At 36.5% G+C, this 5,026-nt stretch overlaps 1 long non-coding RNA gene across 1 annotated transcript; it reads left to right on the top strand.

Annotated features, from left to right (window-relative positions):
• The first annotated feature begins 1,050 nt into the window (after nt 1-1,050).
• Nucleotides 1,051-2,549, top strand: LOC107663001 (uncharacterized). The gene is made up of 3 exons (XR_001631272.1): nt 1,051-1,094; nt 2,238-2,302; nt 2,467-2,549. It is a non-coding gene; the product is annotated as an uncharacterized LOC107663001 (long non-coding RNA).
• Nucleotides 2,550-5,026: the final 2,477 nt, after the last annotated feature.

Raw genomic sequence — 5,026 nt, 5'->3', positions numbered from 1 at the left:
TTCGAGGCTTAGTGTATCCCATCATGCATCATGTTCTGGAAATAAATCGTGAGACTTTTTGCCGAGATCTCGCGAGTGGTCACGAAAACCTTTCCAATGTAAGTTAAATATTAATATAATAATTAGATATTGCATATAATTTGGTAGTAAAACAAAATGCTACACGTTTTATTGGTGCAATTTATTTTATTTATTTTGTACATCATTTGCAACTGCTTTTTATCACTTAATTAGAAGCACCAGAATTTGATCTCTGTTATCTGTTATAGGGACTACTGGACAGACATTTAGAAGTTTATTTTAAAATGCAAAGTATTGAAAATAAAATGAAAACTCTGTAAACACCTGCGTTTTTACAACATTATAAGTGTGTCTCATCAGGTAATGAAAAGTTGTACACACACTTGTGGTCTTCATGCTCACTTGAACACTTGAACACAAATACAGACAAAGATATAAGTGTCATTTCATGACATGGTCTATACGTAGCCACGATTTCACTCTAAATTGGACGGGCTACGTGTAGTCTGCTTTTAGCCCACCTGGCGAAATCGAGGCAATCTGTGGTCTAATTTTAACGGCTTGGCTATAGCCCTATACCAGTAACCAGACCAGCGATGAGCATAGCCAAAATAGTCTTAAAATTGTTTACATGTAATTTTCGCCCGCGCAGTTATCAAATGCAAGTAAACTTTTGAAACATTTAAATTAGCATTATTTTATATTTTATTTAATTATTTTACAGCATTATTTATTATGCCAAAAATAATGCTAATTTAAATTTTTCAAAAGTTTACTTGCATTTGATAATATGTCATGCATCCCATAAGCTGTTAAATGTTACATTCATACACATTATATGACGATAGTCAGCTGTCTTTCATTTTATATATAAAACTGCAATTACAATTCCCAACCACTAGATGGCAATTGTAGCCCTACTGAGACATGACTACTGGCAACGCGAGACATGAGAGTTAGTAGAGATCAGTGTTGTGTTTTGAATTTTGTTTTTACACGAGAGAGCACTAAGTTAACCTGTCGGAGAGTAGCAGGCAAACAACAGACGATACAGGACATTCCTACTTGGTCTTGTATCTGTGTTTTCGTTTTGACATATGTTCATTATTTATCTATATTATTTGTTATCATGTTTAGGAACCGTTACATTTTAGTGAAGGGAGCAGATCGTAGTTGATAGTGATCCGTGACCCACGGTTCAGCACGCATGTGTTCAGAGGATTAATTGCAAAATGTACGTGTTGACAAACTCAAGCTATTTTAAAACAGCGCAAAAGAGGTGAAAGAGCAAACAACAGAACAAACACAGCTGCAGGAACAGGGAGAGGTGATCAGATTGTCCAACGTGGGGGAGGGGAGTTGCTTTGTAAGCATCAGGGATGTTTGTATAAACATGATCAAGAATATTGTCTCCTCTTGTCGGGCAAGTAACATTTTGATAAAATTTGGGGAGAGTTGTTCTCAGATTGGCATGATTGAAATCACCAGCAATAATAAAGACTCCATCCGGATGTGTTGTTTGCAGCTTACCAACAACTGAAGATAGTTCTTTCATGGCTAGTTTAGCATTAGCATCCGGGGGTACATACACTGCAGCAATTATGGCAGTTGTAAATTCACGAGGCAGAAAAAAGGGTCTGCACTTGATAAAGATGTATTCAATATCAGCAGAACAGTGGGATTTAGTAATAACAACATCGGAGCACCAGGATCTGTTTACATAGAGGCAAACACCCCCACCTTTGCTTTTACCGGAGTCCACAGCCGTTCTGTCAGCCCTGTAGATATTGCGCCCCTCTAGCTCAATCACGCTATTTGGAATGGTGCTATTGAGCCAAGTTTCTGTGAAAACCATAACGTTGCAGTCTATAAACATTCGCTGAGTGATCCGAAGTCGTAGCTCGTCGATCTTGTTTGCCAGAGATCGTACGTTAGCGAGGAAGATGCTTGGTATCGCTGGACGATGCGGGTTGAGCTTTAGCTTAGCCCGCAGGCCGCTCCGCTTACCCCGTCTTTGTTTACGTTCGCAGCGCCGACGACGGGCATTTCCTGTCGGACTGGCTGATTCACTCGAGCCCAGGGACCGGAGTAATTCGGGAGGTAGTAGATGAAGATCTAGTGTTGTATCCACATCAGTGTTTGTGTAGCGAAGTTTGATATCCAATAGTGTGTGACGGTTGTAAGAGGTTAATGCGACATTGGCATGTGTTATTCAGGTGTCAAAGTTGTGCAGAGTTGAAGGAAGAAACCTCAAAGACAGTGCCAGAAGGATGCTGGACAGGTAAAGCCTACAAATCTTGCCACGTTAATCAAATATTGTGGTGTCAATACTCAATAAGTTACAAGGCAAATCAGAAATTAAAAAAAGAATTCCTTTACTGGTCATTTTGAAATGTCAAACTTTGTCCGCAATTGTTAACCACCTCAATCTGTATTATATTTTAGGGTGTTAAAAAAATTCCCTCATGTCCAAATTCAATATGAAGGGGGGTGGTCCACTGCAGAAAGAGGCATTTGAAAAGACTGCACTGTTCTCTGTCATTAGAGGTATGTGTATAAAACACAACATTAACCAGAGAGCTTCTCTCTTTTTTTTAAACACACCGAATGGTGATACACTATATTTATCTCATTTTTGTTTTTATTTGGCATCCAAGCAAAAGATAATTACTCCCTGTCACAATTAGTGTAATTTGTGATAACATGCTCTTGATTTGTATTAGATTTTTTTTTCTTTTAAATATCTTAAGTTATTTAAAATATATTATTTTTTTATTTTTATATTTGTATTATCTTAAACTTGAAATCGCATCATATGACCCCTTTAATAAAAAGCTATATATTTAATTTGTTTGGATGGATTGCCATTTTGTTGTCTATTAGATGTATATATGTAGGTATTCATTAGCTGTCTAATTGATGACTAGTCTATTCTTGGGCTATGGTTAGACGTCTATTAAATTTTCACTGACAACCCAAATTTAGCCTTGTTTTAGCCTAGACGGCTGTGTTTAGACGGCTAATAGACGTCTTTTAAACGCAAAATTGCTTGCTGGGAAGCAGCATAAGGGGATTAGAGGTTGGCGATATAACAAAGTTTTTCAAGTACAGTATTTAATTTAACATGTAACAAATACTACTACTAAATTTAATAATGAAATGTAAGTCTTCACTGTATAAATTACAGGTAAATATAATTTGATCCTTATTAAATATTAGGGTTGGGAATCGAAAAACGATTCCTATTCCAGAATCGGATACTTAAGGTCAGGAATCGGATACTTGTTGTCAAATTAAAATTTCGATTCCGCCTATTGATTCCTATACGCTTTTTTTTTTTTTCATCTGTGAGGAGGACCGGACCTAGCGATCTGCCAGGACCTTGCTCGCTAATCTAAGCGCTCCAAAATTTGGATACATTTGTGATCAGATGCCAAAAAGCTAAGTATAACATCTGTGATAGCTAAACATGTTGCAAGAGTCACCACCAACATGACAAAGCACTTAATTAATAGATCGTTAAAGATCACGAACACGATTTAGTTTTCTAATGTTTTTTCACCAGTGTGATTCTATTCCTAAATTACAATAATTCCTCTGTTTCATTCCTCAACCTTTGACATGTGTGATCAATGTTGTGATCACTTGTTGGTTCATCCAGGCAGAGTACGATCACACCAGTGTGATTTGAACATTTAAATTTGCGTTCGCGCTGCCGCTGACCCAAAGAGAGCAGCTGTCTGTCATGAATGAAATAGCTTCACAGTCTTTTCAGCCACACAGTATCATTATTTCTGTGTTACAAACATTCAAATCACAGAAGTACTGGGGATAAAAGTTTATAGTTCAGATATAAACTCTGATGTGTATGGTAGCGATTAAAATAAATAAATCACGTAAATCGTAAATCACCTTTTGAAAGTAATTTGACACTACAAATGAAGATTTATCAAATTCATTGTTACGTTAAAATAAATAAATCACGTAAATCGTAAATCACCTTTTGAAAGTAATTTGACACTTCAAATGAAGATTTATCAAATTCATTGTTACACCAGTAGGTCGCGAAAAGAGGCTGTTAAAATGTATTTGTCTTTGAATCATACAAGAGATTCGTTCAAGAACGCTGATTCATCCAGTACTGAAACAAGTAGGCTACATCTTGAGTGAGTCATTTAATCATTAATTCATAAATTACATGTGATTTTGTTTAGTTGTCTAATGTTTTTTTCTTCAGAATCATGAGAGAACCACAACTTCCATTGGGGGAAAAAAGAAAAAGGGAAAAAAAAAACTAAATTTATCCAGAATCATGCAGCTCTGTTTTGCACACAAACATCTCTTAAAGAGTCCAGTTTTTATGTAGCCTGTTGATTTTTGTTCATGGTATTCAGCTCAAATAAATGGTTTGCAAAAAAGAGACACAGGATAAATGTTTGATATTATTATTTAATCACATTGGAATTGAAACTGGGAATTGAAAAGAATCGGAATTGATAAGCAGAATCGGAATCGGAATTGATCAAATTCAAACGATAGTATCGTGTATCGACGATAGTCAGAGATATCGACGATAGCAGATGTCTTTGTCGATAGTCAAGACCATAGGTTCATTCTCTTATTAATGTATTAAATAATAATAATAATAATAATAATAATTATTACTATTATTATTATTAGGCGGCCCATTATAATTTGGCTATTATTATCAAATTGCCCCGCTTTTTCTGTATTTCACGTATTTCACACACACACACACACACACACACATGCATGCGCAAATGAGGAGCCTGTAGCCGGTGAAGGAGTCTCCAACCACAAACACAGACATATCGTCTGCTGATGTAAGGTATTTCGTTGCACTTTAACAAGTAATCTGAACGGCCTGTATATTTGCAATATTTTAACCGAGCCCTCACTAACTGAGTTTAATGCCACAGTTATGTTAGAACGCATCTCATCCTTGTTTCTGTGGCGGTGCGTCGGGCTCGTCATGCAGCGCGCA

The sequence above is a fragment of the Sinocyclocheilus anshuiensis genome, unplaced genomic scaffold, assembly GCF_001515605.1.
Source record: "Sinocyclocheilus anshuiensis isolate Anshui unplaced genomic scaffold, SAMN03320099.WGS_v1.1 scaffold2205, whole genome shotgun sequence".
NCBI lineage: Eukaryota > Metazoa > Chordata > Actinopteri > Cypriniformes > Cyprinidae > Sinocyclocheilus > Sinocyclocheilus anshuiensis.
This window is presented reverse-complemented; position numbering and strand designations above follow the sequence as displayed.